The following is a 27477-nucleotide window of genomic DNA, read 5'->3' on the forward strand; positions in this document are numbered from 1 at the left end:
CCATTGATACTGGTAGCACCGAGAAGATACGTCCATCTCGTCCGACGATTCACCCATGAAAGAGGATGAGACTTGATGTCGCGTTCTCACAAATGCACTGACAGTGGAGCTACTGTGGTGGATCAACGCATGTTCATCCATCTTTCAGTCGAGAGATTAGGGCTACCATCCGTGCGGATTTAGCAGGGCATGTCCTGATTTTGAGATTCTATTAAGGTGTCCTGATTTAATTTTCATATTTTAAGTTTTGTTCTCTTTTCCTACTTGCCGAACCATGAAAAAATAATTAAAAAAAAAACTTTTTTTTAAATCGCTATCAGAATGAAAGAGATCTTCGTAACTTCTAATAAAAGAAGTTTAGAACAAATCATGGGACCATAAAAACTGTTTCTTATCGACGTTAAATTTTTTGAAGCATCACAATGCCATTGTTTTCGAATGAGAGAGTTTGTTTGCTATCTTCATAGAATATTCAAGATTGCTGAATTAATAGAAAGACAGCCGAAACTACTAAACTTTACCAACTGATTTCTCTTAAAAATTAAGATTGATTATTAGTAGGACCTTTCATGGTTTTCTGACAAGATCCCTAGCAAATTCTCACAAGATGATAATGAGAACATAAAGGATACATCTTTGTTAAATTTCTAACAAAATTATTGGTAGATTGTTTTTAAAACCATTATTCGATAAATCCCAGAGGCAGTTCTTTGCATCTTCAATAAATCAACGAAAAAGGATCGATACAAACTCAACAAAATCATACAATTTCATTCTACATTCTTACCATGGATTTTTTTATGATACTTATAAGAGTTACATTTTAGAGCTTAGTTTTCGATGTTCTTAGTAATTTTCAAGCAGATTCCTTTGAAAATTATCGGTAAATTGCTGGCGAGATTGTTGCAAAATTTCTTAGGATATCTAAATGGATATTTTGAGACCCTTGATGAATCTTCAAGAATTTCTATTGATGGATTCCTGGTGAGGTCATTAATAGAATTTTTAAGCGACAGTTTGACAAAGAAGATTCTTGCTGTGGTTTTTGGCAGACTTCAAATAATAACCTTGAGAAATTTATTATAAGAGATCCAGCCAAATCATTGTGAACATTTGACTAGTTTTTGGCAAATTGTAAGATACTTGCGTGGTCGTAACACCCAAGTGTCTTCCAAAAACTGACAGATTGTTGTCCTAGCCAAAGCCTAGTTATACATAAGAATTTCTACTAAAACCCGCTTATTAGAAGTTTTTGAATAATGGCTTAATGACTCAAAACGTCAAAATTTGCGTTTTCAATAGCCGATATTTAAGGCATATAAGACGTGCTACGATATTTTTGAGAACGGCGATGGATTCAGCAGTAAAGTTTAAAGCAGTATATTGGTGTTTGAGCCGGGGTTCCTACTGGAAACTGTAGGACATTGAGTCAGGCCACATTCTTGGCCAAAGGTTCTGCCAAATTGTACTTTTACCAGGGCCTTCAGTGGAGCCCGCAAAAATTAAAACAAATAAGTTTGTCCTTAAGCTTAACTTAGCTAAGACTGACTACACATACATATCAATGGTTGCTATTCTGTGATTGACCAAAGTCAGTGATTCACAAAGAATTAACTAGAAGTTCGGATGAGATTAGCCATAATCTTCTTCAGTTTGCGTAATTCAGTGCCTCTATTTAGATATGAATTTGGAGACCGTATTTACCTTTGCATTTTCACAAAGGTTCCTGGGAGAGATGTTTGTTAATGAGTAAGATGTTAAGATGTAAGATGTAAGAGATGTTGTAAACAATTAGAGATGTAACCATGCCTTTAAATATAATATTTCAATTGATATGATTAATTTAAAAGTTGAAAAAAATAATGTAGACACTTGAAGTGACGAACCATTCAAATCTTGTTGAACAAATAGCTTCTGCTGTCTCTTGCTGTCTTGTATAATATGAACCTTTCAAAGTTTTTTTTATAACAAAAATAAAAGTGTTTTGAAAAAAATCAATAATTCATAAATAAAAGTTAATGCCGACACTCACAGTGACGAACTATTCATAGTTTATTGAAAAATCAAATATTTACGTCCCACCGTTGTAACGATTAAATGTGCAGTCATGTATGTTTAAAAAAAAGGCATGAAACTAGCTCACCAATTAATACTGCAACCTTAACTGAGCAGCCACAATCCACTTTCAGTTTCACTCAACGCATACTAACTGAAAAAGAAATCACTCTAGAGACGCAAGAAAAACAACACTTTTGTTTTTCATGCAAAATATCGCTCTGATGACACAAAACAAACACGACTGTCAAACTTTGATTTGCACCCGCATTCGCATACTTCGTTTTTTTTTACTCGCACAACGCGAACCGGACACAATTGATCCGGATTTCGTCGCTCGTCCACAAAGGCGCATTCAACAGATTCAACGGATCAAGCACTACTAAAACAAATAAGCTTGTCCTTGAAAGCTTTTATCAGAAATCCAGAAAATCTCCTACAAGAATTATTTAAGTATGTTGATGGAAACCCGCTATGAATTTTTAACGAAAAAGGAAAGGAATTTTGTAGAGTTCACAACGGATCTTGGGTGAAATCCACTAAAAGCTTCACATGGAATTCTTAATGGGCGTAGATAGGATTTTCGTTAAGGGGGAGGGGAGGGGGTGGTAAGCGATTATTAAAGTTCGGATCATTATATAAAATATTGGCACCGATTTTGCTTGAAATGCTAAACTATGAAAAACATTCATCCTCCCTTATGGTTAAGATGCATCGGCACCGTTTATTTTTCTGGCAATCTGCAATCCGTATTCCAAAATTCTCACAAGGATTCTTCCATCGATACCTTTGGAGGAATTTCATGAAATACATCTACGAATGTCTCTAAATTTTTGTTCTAGGGAAGTCTTTGAGAAGATCCGTAAACATTCTTTTAATATATTTTTATGAATTTTTTTAAGCATTTCTGCCATTTCTTAACAAACTCCTAACAATTATTTTCTTAGGAGCACCTCTAAGCATTTTTTGTGAGAACTTGAAAATATTTATCATGTGTTTTATCCGGATATTTTCACATATATTTTCCTAGAAATTCTCAAGCATTTATAGAGTTTTCTGAATTTCTTATAAAAATTCTCTATGAATTCTTCCAGGAAGTCTTCCAAGGGGTTATCCAGGATTTTTTTTTCTGAGAATATTCCTTGCAGACATTTGTAGTATCCAGGAAGTGATTCCTTGAGAAGTTTTCTTTGAATGTTGCAGGTTTGTTTTGTCAGTTTTCTAGAGATATTAATAGAGAAGGTTATTTTGGCTTCAATATTTGGATCAAACTTGAGAAAAAAAATGTTTAAGGGAAGAAACAGGATCAATCCCTGGATAATTTTATGCGAGATGTTTCATTATAATTTATAATTCTACCTGGAGGAAAACAAAACATAAAATTTAAGTTGCTTCTTTTTAAATTCTTTAAACTCTCGGAAATTTCCTAATTTGGGAAGTATCTATATACATTTTTGAGGAACTTCAATTCCGAAAATAACTCTAAGATTGTTTTTTGGATTAAACTCTTGAAAAAATCCCAAAAGAAATTCTTGCAGGGACTATTATATCTTCTCTTTCTTTTCCTGACGTAATTCCTAAAAAACTCCGAGAAAGAATGCTTGGAAAAAAACATAGAGTAAAGTGGGATAAGAGTTTATTTATATGATTTCTAGCATTGATTCAATTCAAAACAAAAAATCTAAATGCATGATGGTTCGAATGCTGGTCAGACGTCAAAAGTGTTATTTTAGGTCGAATGTTCATCACATGAGACAAAATAGAAAATCATGTTTAAATCATAAGAGTTTTCTCTTATTCCATTTTTTATGGAAGATCGTTCGTTGGCATATCATGAGGATGCTTTGAGGTGTATAAGTTTTTGCATAAATGCTTAGAAACCATTTTTAACCTAAAATACCCAAATTGTCTTTAATCGCCATGATCATTTAAATAGGGTCCTAAAGGCCTGTCCTAAATTTAGTGCCAAACACTTAAGGTGAAGATGAATCGAAGCCAAAGTTCAAATTTTCAAGGGCACGGATCTGGAGAACCAAACACCAGATTGAGCTGAAAACCTAATCGATTGGTAACCACCAGCTAGTGACCAATCGATTTAGTTTTCAGCTAAAACGGATGTTTGGTTCTTCAGATCCGTGCTCTTGAAAATTTGAACTTTGGCTTCGATTCATCTTCACCTTAAGTTTAGGCCAAAAACACATGTTTACTCAATTTTTTTTAAGTTTTTCATTTGTTTAAGTCGAAAAAGATTTGTTTATGTTTTTTAAGATTTTGTCACAACCTTTGGCCTAAACTCAAATTTTGGATGTATTTAATTTTCCGTGTCCCTTCCAAAATGTCAGATGCAACCTCAGTGTTAAAACTTAAACCCCTGTGGTGTTTTTGTCGACTAATCGAGCGTCAAACATGATCAAAAGTGTCAAGGTTCATTTATGGACCCATTTTTTAAATTAATGTTTAAATATGATATAGCCTTTATTTAAGCGGGAAAAGTTGCTAAAGTTGCTCTTTCGTGTCGTTAAATAAAAAAAAATTGATTAAATATTTTAGGGCCTTATTAAGTGAAATTTTCCTGATCGTATCAAAATGAAAGCCAACAAAAATTCACGTTTTTACTTAGATTTGCGAAAACTTCTATTTTTGGGTATATTACAATTAATCGTCTCGTGGTCAAATTTTAAATGAAAATTTGGTGTGTATTTGCTGCAAACATAAGTCTATTGCTGGTATAAAACATTCCTGTCAGAGAATTGAATACATGACAGAAGGTCAAAAGGACGGAAGGTCGAAAGACAAAAAGTCGAAAGGACAAAAGGTCGCAGAATGAAACGGAAGGGACACAAAATTCTTACCAAAGAGGGGCAAATTTTCCACCACGCAAATCATTTTGTCTTTCGACCTTTTGTCTATAAACCTATTAAATTATTGATATTTTGTGCTTCGGCCTGCGAACTTTTGCCCCACACTTGATTCGAACTCTTGCCCTTTAAGACAATACATTTTAAAACTGTTGTAACTAAAAAAGGATAAAAAGATTGACACAAGTTTGACCAGCAAAATTGAAGCCAATATGTTGAAGATTCACTGTGTGGTAATTATTTCTTCTCAACTGTTATGTTTTTTTTTGGAAATACTGATATTTCACTGAGTCTGTGTGGATTTCAACTATTTCAGAGGCTTAGAAAAGCCCAACTTAACAATATTTCAAACAGTTTGTACACTCCCGACAAATTTATTGGCAGACACCGGTGTAATTACTTACATCCCGTCGATTTTCGTTCCATTCCATTCTATCTACCAAAAACCAAACTGCACTGATCAATGCAACCAAATTAGAGATGGATTGTTTTGCTGCTTCTCCCCAAGGCGGTTGCGCACATCTCATGGAGGTTACGCAATTGTGCAAACATATGCAGAAGAAGCTCTGCGCACCATACCGTCTCTAAAGAGGCGCACTGCACATCTCGAAAGAAATCGACACTGAAAGTGGCAATTGCAATGCCATTTTTTATGCATCAAAATGAGTTGACCATATGCAGTTTATTGCAGGTTGGTTGGCTTGAAAATGTTCCAGAATTTTCACTTCAAAAGGCATCATGATGCATTAGATTGTTTTCCACTTGATAGAAGGTAACAGCATCAGTTATAATTAAAGGTTAGTTGTCAGAAGAGTACTATTGTTGTTCATAATTACAAATTGAAATCAAGTTGCTCGCATGAAGTGACGAAGAAATAAAGAGTAAATAATTTTTAAGGAAGTTAATTACTTTCAAACGAGCAAAGGAAACTCTCACATAATAACTGTGACAGAGTTTATGGAAACTAAGCTGATGAAGAATGTTGAAACTAATTTTGAACATTTCATACACATGGAATTTGTTCCAGATTTTCGAGGTCATGCGTTCTAGTTCAACTCCCTAAACGCGTTTACAAATCAAATCTCCCCCCACGTGACTTACTTCCCATAGTCTCACATGCCGATATGTAACCACATGGTAGCCCCAATGGAGATTCCATTCAGTTGATTACCGGCCATTGTTATCAGCTTCTTATTAGAGCTTTAGCCATGGGAAGGCTTCAAACGGCTCTCGGAGATGCCATCAGCCAACATAATGTGCAATGAGCTCACAACTAGCGTGTTTCGAACGGTTTCCAATGCACCGAGTTTCTGCACCAACAACCGGAGAGTAATAAAATTTGCCGGCAAATCAAATGCAAACCTTAAGTTAATCAAGTGTGTGCTCAAATTGGACACGGCCGATTGAGGCGGCGAAAGATGGATGCAGTGGCCATTCAAGATCAGCTGTGACCTTAGCATTAATCCCATTCAACAACTTGATTATGGAAAATAATCATCACTGGTGAGCGGTCATGTTTCGATGTGCAGCTGAATGTACCATTTGGATTTTAATAAGCAAAAGAAGTATTTGAAATAGCATAAGTTGAAAATTTGAACAACTTATCAGATTTTAAATAAAACAACTATTTAAGGTGGAGAAATCGAAGCCAAACCTCAAATTTTCAAGAGCATGAATTTGGAGAACAAAACATCCGTTTAAGCTGAAAACTTAATCGATTGGTCACCTGCGAGTGACCAATCGATTGAGTTTTCAGCTCAAATGGGTGTTCGGTTCTTCAGATTCGTGCTCTTGAAAATTTGAGGTTTGGCTTTGATTCATCTTCACCTTAAACGATATCTATCGGTCTGACATTATATTCTGCAATTCCATAATAATATATACGTCATAACTCATTATTTCGTAATGTTTGGTTGGATTATTTAAAATATAATCGATCTGGCACTAAACCGAATAGCGCCTTCTGTTTTTTACCAGAGCTGGCTTTCCTGTAAGTTCACCAGACTTTGGAAAATTTAACGATCATTGACACACGAGCCATAATTTCATCCCATTTATCCGCCTGCATTCATACAGCACTCATAACATTTATCGTTCGTGGAAGATAACGAGCCATGATCAAAAAACAAGACAGACACACATCACCCACTGTTTGGCGCCGATCAATGTGTTACATTCGCTGACACACTCTCATTCTGATCAACAAACAGAGGCGAATATTTTCCATTTTCTGTGCTTTGTGCTATGTTGATTATAATTAGGTTATTATAGGCTGCATTACCAGAAAATATGGAAGATATTACCAATTTTATGCAAAACACAAATCACCCGAATGGTAAGATGCTGTTGCAGTCTGTGAGAGTTCAAGCTCTCGTGCCTCGTACCCAGCCCTGTCGTCCTGCTTAGTCGCGCTTAGTCGACGACTAAGAAGCTTTTCTCAGATTTTTTTTCTTAACGCCCTTTGGGACATCAGTTGAAAATTCAAGCTTTATCATCAACTTGAATTAATTTAACTTTGTTACATTTGGATCAGGTGCAACTAAACGCCCTATGTAACATCAATCGAAATTGTCAAGCTGTATCAACGCCCTGGAGTAAAATGACCATCTCTCAATAAGATCAGTTGCATTAAACGCCCTGTAGGATATCATTTAATTATTACAAGCTATATTAACGCCCTGGAGTAGTTTCACTTTATTCTATGTAGATCAGGTGCATCTTAACGGTCTGAAGTTATCAATTCTTAGTTGTATCAACGCCCTGTATGACATAAATCGATCCATCCGTGTCGACGCTCTGGAGTAGCTTGACTTTATTTCACATAGATATTTGCGAGATCTAAAACAACGCCCTGCAGAAAATCTATCGAAATTTTCATGCTGTATTAACGTCCTGAGTAATTTGATCTTATTCCATGTAGATCAGGTGTATCTTGGCGCTCTGTAAGACATCAATTGAAAATTCTTAGCTTTATTAACGCCCTGGAAAAAAATGGCTTTATTCCACACAGATTTTTGCGAGGTCTAGAGCATCTGAACGCTCTGTAGAAAATCAATCGAAACCTACGTGCTCCAGGGCGTTGATACACCTTAGAGTAATTTTAGCTTATACATCATGTATATCAGATACGACTTAACATCCTGTAGGACATTAATTGTATACTCTAAGCTGGATCAACGCCTTGGATTAATTTCACCTTTTTCCATGCAGATCAGGTACATGTGACCGCCCTTTAGGACTTATTTTGATAATTCCAAGCTGTATCAACGCTCTGGAGGAAGAGTCCACAAAGATTTTGGCGAGATCTGAAACATCTTTACGCCCTATAGCAAGTTATACTTGTATCAAACCCCTACGGTTATTTTACTTTATTCTATGTAGATCAGTGGTCACCAAACTGCGGCCCGCGGGCCGCATGCGGCCCTCGAGAAGGTTTTGTGCGGCCCGCGAATGGATTTTGAATGTTAATGTGATGCGGCCCGCATGTTATAATTTTTATTCATGCTGGTGTTTAATCCTTTGCTCTTGCAACTTTGTTCTTGGAAAGTCAGTCATTGAAATCATGTAAAATGTTTCTGCGTTCATGCATCTTCATGGCATAAGGAGTAATATGAAATTGACTTTGACTCATTCAAAGGTTCAAAGTTTCTGAAAAACCTGATTTTTCTTTTAGAATCTTGAAGGCACGGCTATGGGCTTGCAAAAAGTCTTTAAGTCTCTCTTCTGAACATATTTAAGTTTACAAAATTGGACCAAGATCTTGGTCTTGCAGAGTCCGCAAAATGCTGATTTTTTAGATTTTGACTTCAAAAATGTTTCCTTTTTCTGTAAAACTTTGAAAATTATGTTATTCGAAATTTTTTACTATGGATTGCTTTCTGAATTGTTTAGGAACGTAAACGTAAAGAAATGTACAGTATTGGACAATACATCTGCAACTTTTTCGATCTTCCATACAAAAGGGTCTACTTTTGTGGGACAAATCTAAGTTATTTATAGCCCGATATGAATAAAATTCACACAGCATGTCGGACGTTACTTAAGTGTCAACATATATTTTTAAGTATTTAAAAATTGAATACAAAAAAAAATGAAAAATTATATGGATTCGATTGAAGTGAATTTCGCGAAAAATATTCAAACGATTTATCTCAAAATATAAGAGACCTACACAAGTATCTTCAGCATAATTGTTAAACTCATCTAAATGTACAACATTGCTGAGGATACTATCAATCTATTTGGTCATTTTTTTGGTTTGTGTAAATTTTGAAATTTATTACTGCTTTTAATTCGTAAAAGAAAATAAAAGTTACAAATATATGTTAAATTTCAAGATATGTTAAAATTGGAAATAAATCGATCCATAAAAAATAGATAAAAACCTCTAAAGTAAACCATTTTGTATTATTAATCGAAAAAGTTGCAATTGCATTGTCAAATACGGTAAGAGACATATTGATCGTATTTAGCTTCAAAAAAGTTTTTCAATGTGAGTTTTTTCGTCATGAATTATTTTGTATTAGCTAACATAGTATAGGCATTTTTTTCTGTCAGCTTCCAAACCCCTATGCTTTGATCATAAAGTTCCCAGAAATGTATTATCCGTTCTCATAGAAATAGTGATTTAAAGTGAGCTGTTAAAATTAATCATTATAAATCTTGCGGCCCAGATAGCCGTAGCGGTAAACGCGCAGCTATTCAGCATGACCAAGCTGAGGGTCGTGGGTTCGAATCCCACCGGTTGAGGATCTTTTCGTAAAGGAAATTTTCTCGACTTCCCAGGGCATAGAGTATCTTCGTACCTGCCACACGATATACACATGCAAAAATGGTCAATTGGCACAGAAAGCTCTCAGTTAATAACTGTGGAAGTGCTCATAAGAACACTAATCTGAGAAGCAGGCTCTGTCCCAGTTGGGACGTAACGCCAGAAAGAAGAAGAAGAATCTTGCGGCCCGCGACTGATTTTGAAAGAGTTAAGATGGCCCGTGTAATCGGTTAGGCTGAGGACCACTGATGTAGATCATGCGCACCTCATAGCCCTGTGTAACATCAATCGAGATATGCAACGCTCTGGAGCAATTTGATTTTGCCTCAAATAGATGAGCTGTATCTTAACGCCCTGTAGGACATCATTAAATGAATATATTGCTGTATCAACGCCCTTGTGTAATTTGTCCTTATTCTATGTCGATTAGGTACATTTTAACGCCCTGTATAAAGTCAATTGAACCAGGAGAAATTTGACAGTATTTCAAATAGATCAGGGTCATTTGAACGTCCTGTATCAAATTAAAATTGGTAAGCTATATCAACGCCCTGGAGTTATTTGACTTTATTTCACCTATATCTTTGCAAGATCTGAAGGATCTAAAAACCGCTTTGGAAAATCAATCGATATTTCCATGCTGCTTCAACACAGTGAAATTATTTGATATTGTGTTATGTGGATCAGCTGCATCTTAACGCCCTGATTAAGATCAATTTCAAACTCTAAGTGGTACCTACGACAAATTTGACCTTATCCTATGTAGATAAAGTGCGCCTTAACGCCCCAAATCAATTAAAAATTCCAAGCTGTATCGACGTTCTGGAGTAATTTGATCTTATTTCAAGAAGATTAGGTGCATCTTAACGCCCTGAAGGATTAAATTGTAAAATACAAGCTTCTAAAACGCATTAGAGTAATCTGACATTGTCTTATGTAGATCATTTGCATCTAAACACCCTGTATTATTTGAAAATTTCAAGCTGTATCAAGGCCCTGAAGTAATGTGACCTTATCCTACAGCTGCATATTAACGCCCTTTATGGCATCAATCAAAATTGTTAAGCTTCATTAACGTCATGGAGTATGACCATGTCTCATTTAGGTCATACCTTTAGGACATAAGCTGAAAATTCCAAGCAGTATCAACGTTCTGGAGTAATTTAACTTTATTATACCTAGATCGGCTGCATCTCATCGTCCTTTAGGGCATCAATTAAAAATTCCAAACTTTTTCAACGCTTCGAAGTATATTGACCTAATTCACAAAGATCATATGCATATCAACGCTCTGTATGGTATTAATCAAAATCGTCAAGCTGTATAAATGCCTTGGAGTAAATTTTAGTTCAGCTGCATCTTAACGCCCTCTATGGCATCAATCGAAATTAACCCGAGCTGTATTAACGTACTGGAGTAATTTGATATTGTCTCAGATAGCTCATCTTAATTCCCTGTAGAACAATAACTTAAAATTTAAAGCTACATTAACGCCCTGCAGAAATTTGACCTTAATCCACATAGATCAGGCACAACTTTACGCACTGTAGGACACCAATCGATATTGTCAAGCTGTATAAGCACTGCTGAAGGAGCAAATTAACGCCCTGTAGAAAATCAACTGAAATTTCCGAGCTGTACGACCCCTTGTCACCACTGAATCTTAAATTCTGATATTCCTTTGGTGTGAAAACTAAAATGTTTTTCGTGTGAAAAGAAAAATTATGTTGAAATTATTAATACGACAGCATGAAACAATATCGATCGAATCATCTCTAGTAACTCTTAAAGTTTGATGAGATACATGGAGTTTTGAAGCAGAAAAAAAAATCATCATTTCGTATTCTTGTTCATTTTGGGCCAATAGTTTTCATGCGATAGTAACGAAAATTCATTATAAAGTACTCATCAAAAACGGTATTTGCTGAAATGAGTTGGAAAACCTGCTGTAATGAATAATAAATAATTCTAAAATCCACTAATAGATCCAACGCCAGACTATTATAATAAACAATAGCGTAATATTTTGAGATCCAGGGCAGTTGTTAATTTTTTTGCACTTTGGTATCACTTTAAGAGCGATATATTTGGCTAAAGTTCGAACCTCTTGTTTAATCCAAAATTAAGGTTCAAACTTTCTAGATGTCCTTGAGCATTTGTTCGTGAACCTAATTTTTCGATTCTATTTCTTATGTAAAGTAATATAAGGGAATTTACGTGTTCAGAAGTCTAAGCCGATGTCGCGATTCATTTGTAATTTTTTGACATACGCAGACAAACTAAATGTTTGTTACATTTATGCGCTGCTCAATCCTGTCTAATATCACACCGGCAGGCTTGTTGAGTACTTTTGAGAAACGTTTTTACAATATTTCAAATATCTCATGTAATTGTGACTATTGCCTGCATCCTCATTTTCTTTGACAGCCTTTCCCATAAGAACTGCAGGCAAATCTTTTCGGCAACTCCACATAAGCCGCTTTTTGAGGCGTATTTATTTCAATCAATGACATCTCTGGCAAAATTGATTGTTCGGAAATCTCGTCAGGGGGAAGCAGGCATATTAGTGGATCTCTCTTACGCTAGCTAGAATTTCATATGCAATAATTTTGGTCATTTTAAATTTGGTCATCTTGTATTTCGTCAGAAAAAAAAATTCACCATTCATGCACCATTCGTTGTTAATTTTGTGGTCACCATCAAAAAGCTTACTAAGGTGTCACCTAAAAATGACATCCATCATTTGAGGGAAAGGGGTGGTCTACGAAAGTGTGACAGTGCATGTATTAGGTATTGGAAACAAACACGCTTCGAAACGAGATTCCGCAAAATCCCACGGAACTCATACAAGCGGAATTTTTATTTTACGATTTCGTTTCGTTTCGCCAAATTGCTAAAATATTACCGCGGAAAATTAAAAAGAAACGGAATAAAACGGAATTTCGCGAAATTCAAAATAACAACTTTGGCAAATAAAGCTCTTAGCTAATAACTGTGGAAGTGCTCACAAGAACACTGAGCTGAGCAGTGGGCTCTGTCCCAGTGAGGACGTAATGCTAATAAGAAAAAGAATCCACTGCACACAAATGTAAAAAAAGCCTTTTCGCAATATTCTCGCGGGGCAGGAGTCCTCAATGTCGGGCATAGAATGAGCATACAATTCCTAGTTGCAAATCACCAGAATAATAGGAGTTGCACATAGATTTAATGAACGGGGGTTGGGATTAGCTTAACATTCTCAATGTCACACAATTTGAGAGCACAACATTTTAAAGTCAATAACGGCGCCGGCCACGTCCTTACGGTCATCGGGAAAGGGAAATAATGTTAGTTATACAACCATTGTTACTCAAGACCAAAGAATCGTCTGCATTTCCACAGTTGTCATGGAAAGGATATTGGGTAAGTGGGATAATGTAAGGATCTGAAAGTCACCTTTGATAGTTCATCCTCCTACTCTCCCGCTGTTTTTATCAAGAAAAACAAAATAAAATGGGATAGTATTAAATCCGGTTTTCATTTATTTATTAAAATAAAGTTATTCAAAATCCCGTGCGATGATCGCGATCAACTAACGACGATATGATGGAGTCGTTAGTTTGCAGCTAATTAATGGACGAAACGGAAAAGATGAAGGTTGATTTTCACATGGTGGTATCGAGGTTAAGTTGAAAGTGAATCAATGCCACAAATACGATATCAAAGTTTCAAAATTTTAATTGATTTATTCGATCGATTTTGATGACCCTTTTTCTTATAAAAAATCACAAAAAAAGTGATATTATGATTAATTAATAGTTATTTTATGATTAAATAATTGACACCTTAGTTGCACACATCACCTTGAGCGATATTGAATTTGTGAATGGGCTTTTATCTAAAAAGACAAACGACATGTAGGCTTGTCCTTGAAAGTCAGAAAGGTTTCCAAAACGAAAAAATACCAAACCGGATTGGGATACAAACCTGTCACCCTCAGCATGGTTTGCAATATTATCTTCGTTTAAGATTTAAAAAACAAATGTTCAAAGTTAGGCCCTAGGGTGCAATGTATGATACGTATACTGTGATTGAGGTAAAAGTAAGATGTTTATTGCAGATAAGGGACCTTGTGTATTTTCGGCATCGGACATATTTGAACCTAATTCGTCTAAATTTTAGCAGTGAGATGCACGTAACATAATAAAAATATTTTGAGCACGATGGGTCATAAAAAGACCACCCTCTCCTGACCAATTGAATGGACCTTTCAAAAATATTAGAAACCGCCTTATGTGTATGTTTATCAAAAATTTCACCAAACAAAAAAAAAAATCGCGGAATATTTAGAAAAATTTCGTTTCGTTTCGAAAAATTTCGTGCGGATTTGAATTTCGTATCGGTTTTACGGAATATTTCAATTATTCGTTTCGTTTCGCATCGAACAGTATTGAATATTCCGCATATCCTTTCGTTTCGTATCGCCATGAAAAATTCCCATATCGCATACCCTTACGTGACAGAGGGTGTGGGGGTCTAGAAATCCTGAAAAATGATGCACGTCATATTTGAAACTTTCCTAAGAAAAAACTGCGTTAGAACAGCTGCAAAAACTAGGTGAGTAATGGTATTAGCCGTTGGAAATGAACAATTTTCTAAATTTATGAAAACAACATATTTCGTACAACAAAGTAATAAGTAATCTTAATCAATCGCTAGTACTTTCCTCGAGTTAACTGAAAAATGAGATTGAATTTTGGGTCTGGTGGTTATAAGGTACCGCGGGGCAAGTGGGAACGAAAAAAACGATAGTTCAAACAAATTGTTCAATAAAATTTTCAAATGTCAATATTTTTCAAATCCATTAACACAATCACGTTTTGGCAACATATTTGCTGGTGTGTGCATGAAACTAATCGAATAATTTCAAAATTGTGAAAACCTTGGAAGAAAGTTTTAGAATGAGCCAATGCACGCAGTTACCTCGCTAAGCGGGGCAAGTGGGACACATCCAGTTTCATGCGTCAATCCACATCAGTAAGTCAATTATTACAATAATAGGATTGATAAGCCATAAAATTTTAATTTTAAGTACATATTTGATGTACATAAGGGATCAACCATAAAATACATTACGTTTTAGGAAGAAACCCTTCATTTAATAGTATGTCACCTCACATTTAATATTAACTGAAAATTCCTCAATAAAAGCGTAAAGAGAAATTAAACATGTTCAAAATATATAATTTATAAGTTGTTAATTAAAATGTAGCACATAAACAATCAATAATTGACGAAATTATAAATATGTTTTGTTATTATTTATATGCATGGCAGAAAACCATCTTATGGGATGGAATTGTTTTCCATCACTACTTAATTTGGTAGAAATAACAACTAAAGTTCAAATAACATAGAAAAGTAATCGTTCTCATGATGCATTTCAAATGTCAGCTGTGTGTTTGTTCAATTTTGAAGTCGTATTTCAAAAATAAAAAATAATTAAAAAATAAAGAATAATAACACTTTTCTTCTCCCTCTTATGCAATTACGAAATTTGAGGTTGATCTTTTTTGATAAAAATCATTTGTTTGAATGTTTCAGTGCTACTTTTTAGCAAAATGTATGCTGCCCATAAAGGCATAACTGTCCCATATTGAATTAGTAGGCATTGAGAAAACAGCGCTCAAAGTTTGAAGTTTGCATTTTCATACAAATGTGTGTATTTTTCTAGTAAATGTTTGAATGCAATATTCATATAGCTCCACCCCACAGAATACTCAATTTGCTAATATTGATCAGTAAAAAATATAAAGTTTGTCATAATTCCAGTTTTGCAGTTGCTATTGGGGTTCAAAATTCATATAGAGACTGATATGCCTTTATTTTTCAATATGGGACTGCACCAACTTCATATTTTTCCTCAACATTTTCAAACAAAGTGTATAAATTTTCATATGCCTAGTGAAGTGCATATTAAAACATGAATGTTGCGATGAAAAAAGGTGTTGGTTCGAAAATCAATATGGGACAGTTATGCTTTTATGGGCAGTATGAAACGTGTACGAAAAGTTTTGATTCTGGTTTTTGTTTTGATAGGTCCCACTTACCCCAGGTACAAATATATTTTTGGGTAAGATAGACCATCGAAAGTTTCATATGAAATGAAAACAAAATACTGGTTTATCGTCAGCAGCTTGTAATAATACTAAAAATTATAGCTTACTGATGGAAATTCGATTTAAAACACATTTATTTTTTGCGAGTCAATGTAAGACGTGAAACGTGTCACAATTTGTGATGCAAGTTGAAAATGGCGCTGAACTGACAACTGTTATATGAACCACAAGGTAATAAAATAACAATATGTTTAGTACTAAATACATTCCTTGTCATTGTATCTTTAACTTTCTAGAAGAATACCCCCATGAAAAACTTTTCCTAGTAGAGCTATGACGAAACGCCCCACTTACCCCGGCTTCTCACTTGCCCCGCGGTACCTTATTGTATTTTGACGCCATCTTGATTTTGAGCAAAAGTATGAGTTATTTAGTATGACGATGCTTATCATGTTAAAATGAAATAAAAATTGACTTGAAGCATACTATCCATTTTGAAAATCTGTGTGAACTTTGATCATTCGTCCCTGGTTTTAAAGATATTCCGATATATCTAGAGGGCTTGACATTTTCCATATGTTTAAAACAAAATTTTAGTTGTTTCTTCATTTCACATTTTAATTGGAATGAGCATTGAACACAAACTAAACACGTGCAAATGCATATTAGTTCTCATATGTTTGGAATATATGTTAATTTGATATAATTTTCTTGTGAGACTCCCTCATTAACGCCTGGGAGTACAACCGCCCTCTGGGCTATAGCAACGCCCTCCTCAAAAAAGGATGACTAAGAAGCTAAAATTTTACGACGACAGGGCTGCTCGTACCAAACCAGAGAGTGAATGTCCACATTCATAGGGCTTTCCGAATACGATGTGTCAGGAACTGTTATGGTTCGCGAACTGTTACAATCTTCGAATATGTTTCAATCGGCTTATTCGGATCGAAATCCAAAGAGTGAAGTTCATCCGATTTTTTTTCAAATTGTAATTGTTAACTTTCAATTCAGCTGATTTAGATGCAATCCAAAGGCTTGTAGTTTCATATACATGAAGATCATCAACTCTATATTCCTTTTCTTGTCAGTAGTAAACCAGCCTTTAGCATAGAAGCAGCTCGTTGACGTCAGATTGTAGAGCATAGCAGTCGATGACTGAGGTGATAGCTATGTAGATCTTAAGGTCATCAGCATAAAAGAGCTTGCACAATTTCAAACGGTAGGACAGATCGTTGATGAACAATACAAATATAAGTGGACCTAGAACGCTGCCCTGGGGGACACCGGAGGTGATATCAAAACCACGAGATTGTGTGTCTCCGATCCTGACGAAGGCTTTGCGGCCGGACAAGTAGGAACGAAGCCATTCTGTGATTCAGTCGGGCAGCCCCATTCGTTCTAACTTCTTGATAGCAAGATCGTGGGGAACTTTGTCAAATGCCTTCGAGAAGTCGAAGTACACAGCGTCCAATTGCTGACGGCGTTCGATTTCCGATAAATAATTCATTTCCTTCTGATACGCTGTGTAATCAATGTTCAGCCTACTTTATCTTGATATAAAAGACTTATTCTAGTGTATTGACTTTAATGAACAGACATATTTTGGTATATTGTGATGATTCAATTCGATCTTTGGAAAAAATTTGCATAAATGTGAAACTAATATTGAACTCCAGAGTCTTGACCTTAGGCATTGGAAGTTTATTATTCGCTTTTCAAAGTCGTTTGACTCAGTATCCAATGGCTGTGCGAATCGATATGGCAGACAGACAATATGTTTCTTCTTAAATGAGACAGATAATATGTTTCTTCTTAAATGAGAGGTCACACTGACCATTTTCAATAAACAATATATTAACAGCTTGACCGATCCTCAAAATAAGCTTTTCGTGGGAAGCAGTTGTCAACGACCCGTATCGAATTCGCGAAACTCAGACTCAAAATCACCTAGGTCACCAGGAAGCCCATCAGCGGATTCAACGTAGGTGTAAACGTTGCAACAAAGTTATCGCGAAAAAAAAATTCCACCGAATTTGCATGTCTAATCGAAAGAGTTTCGAACTGCAATGACCCGATAACCGTCGCCGGGGTGCGTCTTGGTGTGATCGTGACCGTGGCCTTAACCGATTCAGTCACAGCACCGATTTGGTTTCGGCGGAGGCTGTGAGATAGGGTGTGGCAAAAATTCACGATCACGAAATTAGAATATGGATAAATTCTGAAAACGATGATCCTCAAAAAAGCTCAAAGAAACATCGAGATTAATGGGATAGATGACTGATCCACGATCGTTTTTTTTTTGTACATACATTTCCGTGGTTTCGAAACATAATATAGCTACATTGGACAATGAATAACGAATTTAATTTATCTCTTATCAAATCACAATAGGTAAATCTGTTAATTCAATCCCAAAAAAAATCCAGAACAATAAGAACATGTGTCGCTGAAGTCCAACGGTTTAATTGCCAAAATCGAATTCCAAAATGTATCACGCAATCAAATAAGTCACTAAAACTGGACCTTTTTTTTCAAAAATCTCATCGGGACAACCCTTAAACGACATTTTTAAGAGTTGCCTTCATATAAAAGTTTGATTGATATATCCTAAGCTACTATTTGGAGGTGAGGCTGCAAGTTGTCTGTCAAAATTAAATTTTGGGACACCCTACATTTTAAGCTCCGCGCATCGAATCTCAAACGGCTTCTGGTGGCGGAACGCGCATTTATGTCGGTTAAATGATCCACGCGTGCCGCTTCAGTGTGAGAAGAGGTTTTGTTGCTGCGTTCCGAGGGTAATTATTATCTGCTGAAATCACGCCGATTTACGATTGGTGATCACTTCAATTGGTGTGAGCATGTGGTTGGAGTTGGAGTGCGTGTCGATTGCGCACCTCGAGAAGGGTATTGTTCTGTCATCGCCTCGATGCGCAAATGGTGGCTAATTTGTTTCACTCGGTGTGGAGGCCGCCGGCGTAATTAGACTTCTTTTTGAGGGAGCAATGGGCTCCAAGCAGGCGCAAAAAGGATAAGGTCAGATGTTCGGCGGCGATGACTAAGGGCGATTTGTTTTTTTTTTTTCTTTTTATTGGTTTGTTTTGTGAGGAAAACTATGGTTCTTACATGTATATGTTCTTCTCAGACAAAATGTGGTAAGTGAATGAACTCACATCTGAAAAAGTTTTGCAATTCATTCAAGAATTCTTTTCAGTAATGTTCTTCAAATTAAAGGATAACTGGTCCTATATACATCTAATGCTCTCATATTTATCACATATAACCTACAAATCGTCGCGCAGTTGACCATCGACAGAAGCACTGCGCTGCTACTGGGTAAGAAAAGCGAGGTTTTCTCACCTCTCATGTACGAAATACAACAGGGCGAATAATCTTCTAATTGGAATTACGTCCTTACTTGCACTCAGCTTAGTTCCCTGGAACTCTGCCGAAAATTTTTCGATGATTATTTTCCAGAGAGATGGAATTCTTTTTTAAAAGATCTGGGAAATTCCAGAATATCATCTAACGATTTTTCTAGAAATCTTCAAGGGGTTCTGGAAAAATCTCCAGAAGATATTCAGGAGTCTTTCAAATCTTTTAAAAGAATTCCATTTCTGTGGAAAGCAATCATAGAAACAGTTTCGGCAGAATTCCAGGGAAATTTTACGTAGAAACCCAGAATGATTTCTATATATATCCAAGAAGTACAGTTAACTCTCCCTTACTCGATATTGAAGGGACCATCGAGTTAGGGAGGTATAGAGTTACAGAACACAAAACCAGTGCAACTGCGATCCAAAAGACCATCGAATTAGCCATGAAAACCAACTTTTACTAACTTCTCTAACTCGATATCGAGATACGGAATATCGAGTAAGGGAGAGTAAACTACACTTGTGGGATAATAAAAAAAGTTCCAGGAAGATTTTTGAAAGAATCACAGAACGATCAAAGAGATTACTATAATAATTTCATAAGGATTTCCGAAAGAAACTAGGAAGAATTTCCGAGAGATTTTTGGAAAAATCTCAGAAGAGTTTTCCGTAGAATCCCACAGGGATTCTTGAAAAATTCTCTAAAAGATTATCTGTAGTATGATAAAAAATGCAAGAGAAATCCCAGAACCATTTTCGAACTAATCCAAAAAGGATTTTTGGACGTAACAGCTCGAGATAGATTTATGAAAAAACTACAGAGGGATTTCCTGATAACATTCAGAAGAATTCCATGAGGATTACCAGAAGAATTTCGCAGAGATTTTTGGGATAATCCCAGAGAAATGTACAGAAGATTTTTTTATAGATTTCATGAATGAATCGAAAAATATCAAAATTATGCTCGATATTCTTCGATTTAATTTTGCACATGTCTTTGGTATGGTAGAATGAGTGTCAAGAATAACTTTTGAAAATGACCTATAAGTTTTTGCATGCAATTTATATGGAAAATTCTTACTCCGAAACTGTTGCATGTTGTATGAAGAAATTGTAGTTAACTGTTTGGAGTACAAGAAAAAAAGTATACACTAAAGAAATATTGATTTACTTATTTTCATGAAAAATTGAAAAATTAAACTTTAATTGTTAATAACACATACGGTGTATTTATATATTTTAAAGATTTTCACCATAGAATCTTGACATCATTTTCCAAATTAACAGGATTTTTGACAAATTTTATGATGTAGAAATTTTCAAATAAAACATTTTTCTAAGAACAATTTTGGTCGATTTACTAAATTTTGATTTTTTGATCGGTTTATAGAAAGCACATAGTGCAAAATATGTGCATCGGAAAAAGTTGAAAAAATGTCCACCTGACGTGACGTGTAATCGATTGTGACCATTTCCCGCATGACTAAAAGGATATGATTGAAACGCAGTAGAAGCTTTCAGCACCACGGTCACGTTCAAGGAACTTGGTGAGATTGTTCCGATTCTTATTTTATTTTCTCATGTTATTTGCATAACAAAACAGATAGTGGAAAGTGGTATGCATTTGTGGCGTTTTTGTGGGTATTCATTGTGTTTTACTCTCTCTTTACATACATTTTTCGAATATTTTAACACAATTCGTGAGAAATTTGCATTTATTGAGGATGCATACACAATGGATTACTGTTTAGCGGGTGAGAGATCAGAACAACTTTTTTTTTGTTTCAGAGAGCGAGTAAGGGTGCTTAAACCTTGGCTTTAGAGCCAGGATACACGGATGAAATATCTGTGTCCCATCCTAGGAAAAGGATCACAAAATCAAAGGAGTACGCATTAACTTTCTTAGCAACGCCGCTTCCAACGATTTTGCATATCCTTTTTAAATGGAACGGTTGGTACGGTTGTCCCCGTTTCTTCCATCACAATATTTAAAAATTTTCCATCTATCATGTTCCGTGCATCCGTGAATAATCTGATCGCCGGAAATTTTTGAATTATCTTCAAACCCCAAGTCTGCACAGTGGGCCTAGCCATTTTAATATTTGTGTCCAATCAATGATATGCTGCAAATATTAATGCTGACAAGAAAATACTGGAAAAAAATTTCGGTATTTCCAGGATGCTTTTCAGCATTGGCTGTGCAAGCACTTAGAATAGAATAGAATTTACTAAATTTTGATTTTTTGATAAAATAAATACGTTCTGATGGTAAAATAATATTCTTTAAATTATTCTAATTCATAATGATTATTATGACGACATCATTAAAAGTAACCAGTTTTTGATTATATCAAGTTATTTTGATAATGAAATAGGCCATTTTGATTACTTATTTACGACTCTCTGTCAAGAAAAATAAGTAACTGAAGATAAGTTTGTCCTATGCTCTCAAAAATGAATTATTCTTGATGAAGAATCGAGAATAACTAATGAAAATGACCTATATTAATTATTAGAAAATTACTTTTTGCATTGAATTGATATAATTAAAAAATGGCGACATTTAAAGAATTGATAATGATAATCATTATGGTTTAGAATAATTCCAAGATTATTATTGTATCATCGGAACGTATTTATTTTGACAAAAAAAACAAAATTTGAAAAATCGACTAAAAGTTGTTCTGAGAAAAAATAAATATTTTAAATTTCTCCACCATGAAACTTTGTCCCAAGCATATATTTCCTATCAAGATTTTATGGTAAAAATTGAAAAAAATACTAAAAATGGGATTTTTGTGTGATTTAAAATTTAAGCTTTGTTTTTGAATTTTTCATGAAAATAAATTGAATATTTTTTCAGAGTATATTTCTTCCTTATTGTACAAATTTACTCACTGTTACACTTACTTTTTTTCATTTTACTATAAAATCAACAGTTTCGGGTATAGAATTTTTCCAATAAAATGCATGCAAAAACTTATAGACCATTTTCAAAAGTAATTCTTGAACAAAAAAGGTCGATTTTTCAATGGAAAACACTTATTCTACCATACTGAAACCATGTGCAAAATGAACTGCTAATCAAAGATGGTCTGTGACTGACCGATTAGACATGGAATTCGTCAGGAAGAATCCCAGGAGTATTTTTAGAAGAATCTCATACGGCTGTGGAATTTGTTTAAGAATTCTTAAGTGATTCAATTTATAGTCTTAGATAAACTTCCGGAAGAGTCCCAGCATGAAGGTAAGAACAATAGAAAATAGTCATTAATGCATAAAATTCAGTAATTCGGTGACTATTTTTGTTTTTTCCTTAGTGTTCAATCACAATTGTATTTTTTTTGTGCACGCGCTCGTATTTGGCCATGGTTCAACAATCGCTCTACATTTGATGAATCCTATGCAACAAAACTTGTCGGTGCTATCCATCAAATTTGCTCAATATAACAACACAGCTACAGCAACTCAAAATTAAATTAAAAAATACTCAAATATGTGTTTTTCATCTTCTTCGTGTAAATAAACAATCGATGGTTTGTTTTAGACCTGGAAGGGTCTAAAGGTATGTGAATTGATTGAAATTCAATGCTTTATCTGATTATTGTTTTCTCTTTAGGTATGCATGTTGAGAAATAAATAACAGATGAGAAGAAGTGTTGCTGGTTTGGTGGTTTTCAAAGAGTTTTTGCCGACAGCATGAGGAATTCTGCGTCCACTGGTGTGAGGTTAAAATAAAGCACCCCAAGGGCTTGCTGCTGGTCTGAATAATTACTTTTCAAGATACATAGTGCTCAATTAAGTACAAAATTAAAAATGTTTCAATTGAAATCAAGGCTATATGATTCATCAACACTTGGAATCAAGTAAATTCCTTACGAATTCACTAGATCCATCGTTTACATAATCAATTTTTGAATGTTGTGTTGGTTGGAGTAAACTTGACATTTTCCATCTAACCGCGTCCATGCGCGAGTGCATGTTCGTATTTTCCGCTCCTTCAAAAACTACCCAATCGTACCAACCGAAATGTCACGCCTCTCACAACAAGAGTCCGATCAGTCGCCGACGCCGCCGTCAGTCAAGTGTGACCGGCACACTGTTATGCTTTCACGGTCAAACGACTTCTGTGAAAATGACTCTCCACTCCACGCCTGGACAGTTGTTGCGATCGTTCATACTTGACTACGGTCCACGGAGAACGTTCCCTCTCAAGATCAAGTTCAATGTGAACGGAGCCCCCCTTATGGCGTGTGTGGTGGTCACCGAAACGACAACCATCATTACCAAACATTCACTCTAATGTTGGTATAGGGAAACCACACCACGGTGGTTCGATCTAGAACAATTGTTGACCGAAACAGTGAACTCTCATTTCTATGGTCAAGCTTTCTTCTCCTTCTTGGCAATACGTTCTTACTGGGATAGAGCCTGCATCTCTGCTTGGTGTTCTTATAAGCACTTCCACAGTATCAACTGAGAGCTCTCATTGCCAAAGTTGCCAATTTCGCATTTATATATCGTGTGGCAAATACGATGATACTCTATGCCCGGGGAAGTCAAGGAAATTTCCATTACGAAAAGATCCTGGACCGACCGGGAAGCAAAACCAGACATCTTCAGCATGGCTTTGCTTTGTAGCCGCGGACTCTAACCACTAAGGAAGGCCAAATTATTAATATTTCTGTATTTTCGCTTAACTTCTATGTTCGTTACTTTTTTTGCCATTGCGCATCTTACTCTCAAATATTCCTAATTTTTGACTGATAACTATGATATATTTAATGTGATTCTTCACACTAACGTTTTGTTAATTTGAATATAAAACCTCGTTCATAAAAAATATCACGAATTGTTTACTCTATGATAATATAGTCAACTATCTATATCTTGATAGTCCCTATAATAAATGTTGTCACCATAAATAGTTTGTGAATTATGGACCGCAAATATTCTTGAAAAATCATCTAGAGTTCACTAAAAGAGTTGTGTACAATTTTAAATCTATTAAATTCACTTCAAATTTTGGATTTGAATCACAAAAATTTTAGGAAAGCCGAGACAAATATTACAATTTGAAGAAAATAAATTTAGTGTTCGAAGTTTTGACCACCTTAGAACCACTGTGCATCAGTGGCGCTGCCACCAATCACTTTGCGTGGCCATATAATGATCATGTTCGCAAATTACCCCTTTTCCGCCGTGATCAATCGGTAGCTAGCAGCTCGTGTCAACTGCGCCGCCCAAGAAAAGGTTCACGACGACCGAGATGGGGCCATTAGAGCACAATTTGCCAAATCGAACAAATGGGTGCTGGTTCTTTTTTGTTTATTGATTCTTGGAGTACCTACTTTAGCTATCAGTTGACACAATCTCAGATTGAATTAGTGCGAGTTTCACTAATTTGGTATGCCTTGGGCAAGACGGTTCTAAGCTGTCCAGGGGTGAATTGATTTAGAGATTTTTTGCACGAACGACGGACAGCATCCGGTCGGGAGCTGTGTATACGAACAACGGAACGAATGAGCTTTTGATTGAGTGGACATGTATGACCAAAGCTGGACATTAAAACGCCATTAAAAGTGTCATGAGACGACGCTGTCGGGTCACGTTAGAAGACGCTGCAACAGTAAAATTTTAACGAGTGACTTCCGAAGCGCTCGGAATAGTAAACGAGAAACGGGAGTCAACAATTTGCCAAAGGCACAGTGGAAGAAATTCGACTTATAGTTGCACTTATTTTAAACTGCAAGAAGCAGACATTTTATGTAAAACAAAAATCCATCCACTGCACGCCATTGCATGTACTTCTCTTTACCCTGTTCTTCCCTTTTTGTATGCAAATGAGTATAAAGCAATGAATTATATTGTTGATATCCAATTATTCGGTCAACGCCATCAGTCATAGATATTATATTATTAATTGAACATAAGCTGTACTTACACTGCATCCTCAATGTGTAAGTACTAGTGTTCTTATCATTATAACAAACAATAACGGCGCCGGTTGTTCGAAAACAGGTCATTTTGGGGATGAGAACGGAATGTTGATGAGTTACTTACTGGCTTTAAACTTTCGGTTGTATCGCGAAATTTTATAACACAAGTAGTCGCGCGTTGTACTTTGTACAACACCCTTGGGTTTTCAAGTTCATCATGAAATACCTAACGGTCTAGATAAAATATAGAAAAACCATATTCGACAAAGCTCATTAGGGATCGAGAGCTGACCTCTGGTTGTCATTAAGTAGCAGAATTTTGCCACTAGGCGGCGCTAGTGTGCATAAAAGTGTTGTTTTGCAAATATTACAGGAGTCTGACCACTTAGAAAGATAGCATCTTGGGAAAAGTTGTTCAGTACCTCAAATGCAATCATTATTAAAGCTTTGAAATGCGAAACTGGTTAAAATAATGACACTCTTTGAGCTACTGAACAACTTTGCCGAAGATACCGCTCACTAGTGCCACAGGTGGCAAAATCTCGAAATTCTTGGCTCAACTAATGAGAGCTCTTGAGCTACTGAGCAACGTTGCCGAAGACAGGATCCTGAGATATCCATGTAACAATAGTAAATGCTCACGAGCACCGCCCAACTAGCTCGAACAATGTTAGTCCTTGAGTTACTGAACAACTTTGATCAAGACGCCATCTTTCTAAATGAACGGGCTCCTAAGATATCCGAAAAATTCCAGTAAAAGTTTAATACCCACTAGTGCCACCTAGCTGACAAATTACGAATGAAGTATCATCAGATAGCGCTTCACCGCCACAACTTCACTGACGACCCCAAGCTTCGATATTATCTGGATTTGGAGATAAACTGAATTAAAATTGTGGTCTACTCGAGCCGTACATAGTGCGTTCCTTATATTGTGACTTCTTTGTACATTTGTTGATTTTTCGCATTTTTAACAGCCATACTGTGAACAAAAACTGTCAAGTAATGTTTTTAGGAAGATTTTTGAGGAATATATTTTGGTTTGGTGTCGATAAGTATCATTATTGTAAAATTAAAGTATATAAATCACAACTGTTGTACAAAGTACAATGGCGCGACCGCCCAAAGGCTAAGGAATCCATTGAGTCCTCTGCATATCCACTGTGGATACGAGAAACTGACACTGAAGAAGACTGCAAGTGGTGGTCGAAATACGCGTATCTGTCATAGATAAGCATTTAGGAGCGGAATTAAAAGGTACACGGTACTCCATCTACTTTAAAGTTTCTCTATTTGAGATTCTGCTCAGAGGATTCGAACATTAATAAGAGTTGTATTATAGCACTTTAATAGCACGCAGGGCGAACTGAAGTGCAGTTTGGTTATTTGGGCATCATTATTTTATTAATATCATTATCTGTTCTACTAAATCACTATTTTCGTCTTCTTTATTTCCGTTTTTTTACTACATTTTTGAGCTGTATTAGTAGCTTCAATACACTAAATGAAATTTCCATGAATACATACAGTCAACCCTCCATAAGTCGATGTTTCATTGCTCGATATCGACTATGGAACCATACTAAAAACAGAAAATCATGGTTACTATGATGGTCCCTTCAAACAGCTTTCCATATAAGAGCTGTTCCATGACTCGATATTTCCATGGGTCGATGGTCCCTTCGATATCGACTCATGGAGGTTTGACTGTATTATAAATATTTCAATAAAAATAACTCGAAGAGATGACGGTAGCACTGTCTCAGATTTCAATGAAAGTTTCAGGATGTATAGACTAAAAAAGCCATTTGCATACTTATTCTTTCCAAATTTTATATGGACTATCTGGGTCAAACTTTTTTACCCAATTTCAGTAAAAAAAATAATGAAATGACAACTTTTTTTACACAAAATACTAACAAATCTCTTTGTCGCCTACCCTGAGACAAAAATGATTTTTAGAATTCAAAGTCGTTTTAAAAATAGGGCGCAGAGCTACTTGGGCACTTCCATAATTAGCTCTGATATGGAGGGTTTTTCTCGATCGAACGGTCTGAAACCTTGCATTAAGCACTTTATTACAACGAATATTGTAACCAAATTGTAGCTTTAAAAAAAAGCCACCGCCAGGATACGCATCTTTATGGCAATAAATTCCAAAATTTATCACGACTATCATTTGAAAAATGCCAAACTGTTCTACGCGATTTTTTAACCCAAATCTTTTAAAAAATTACAACCCTACAAAACAGTGTTGTAAAGATGACTTGTAGATATATGTCGAAATTTTTAAATGAAATTTTTCAAAAAACCACATTTGTGCCACAATTTGGAAAAAAAAAATTTTTAAATTTAAAGTCGATTTAAATCAAATGATAATTT

General features: G+C 35.6%; 1 protein-coding gene across 14 annotated transcripts in view; it reads right to left on the reverse strand.

Annotated features, from left to right (window-relative positions):
* LOC5573135 (nuclear pore complex protein DDB_G0274915) overlaps positions 1-27477 on the reverse strand; it is a 135419-nt gene that overhangs the window by 83147 nt on the left and 24795 nt on the right. The gene's annotated exons all lie outside the window — the stretch shown is intronic.

Source organism: Aedes aegypti, chromosome 2, assembly GCF_002204515.2.
Source record: "Aedes aegypti strain LVP_AGWG chromosome 2, AaegL5.0 Primary Assembly, whole genome shotgun sequence".
NCBI classification, from domain to species: domain Eukaryota; kingdom Metazoa; phylum Arthropoda; class Insecta; order Diptera; family Culicidae; genus Aedes; species Aedes aegypti.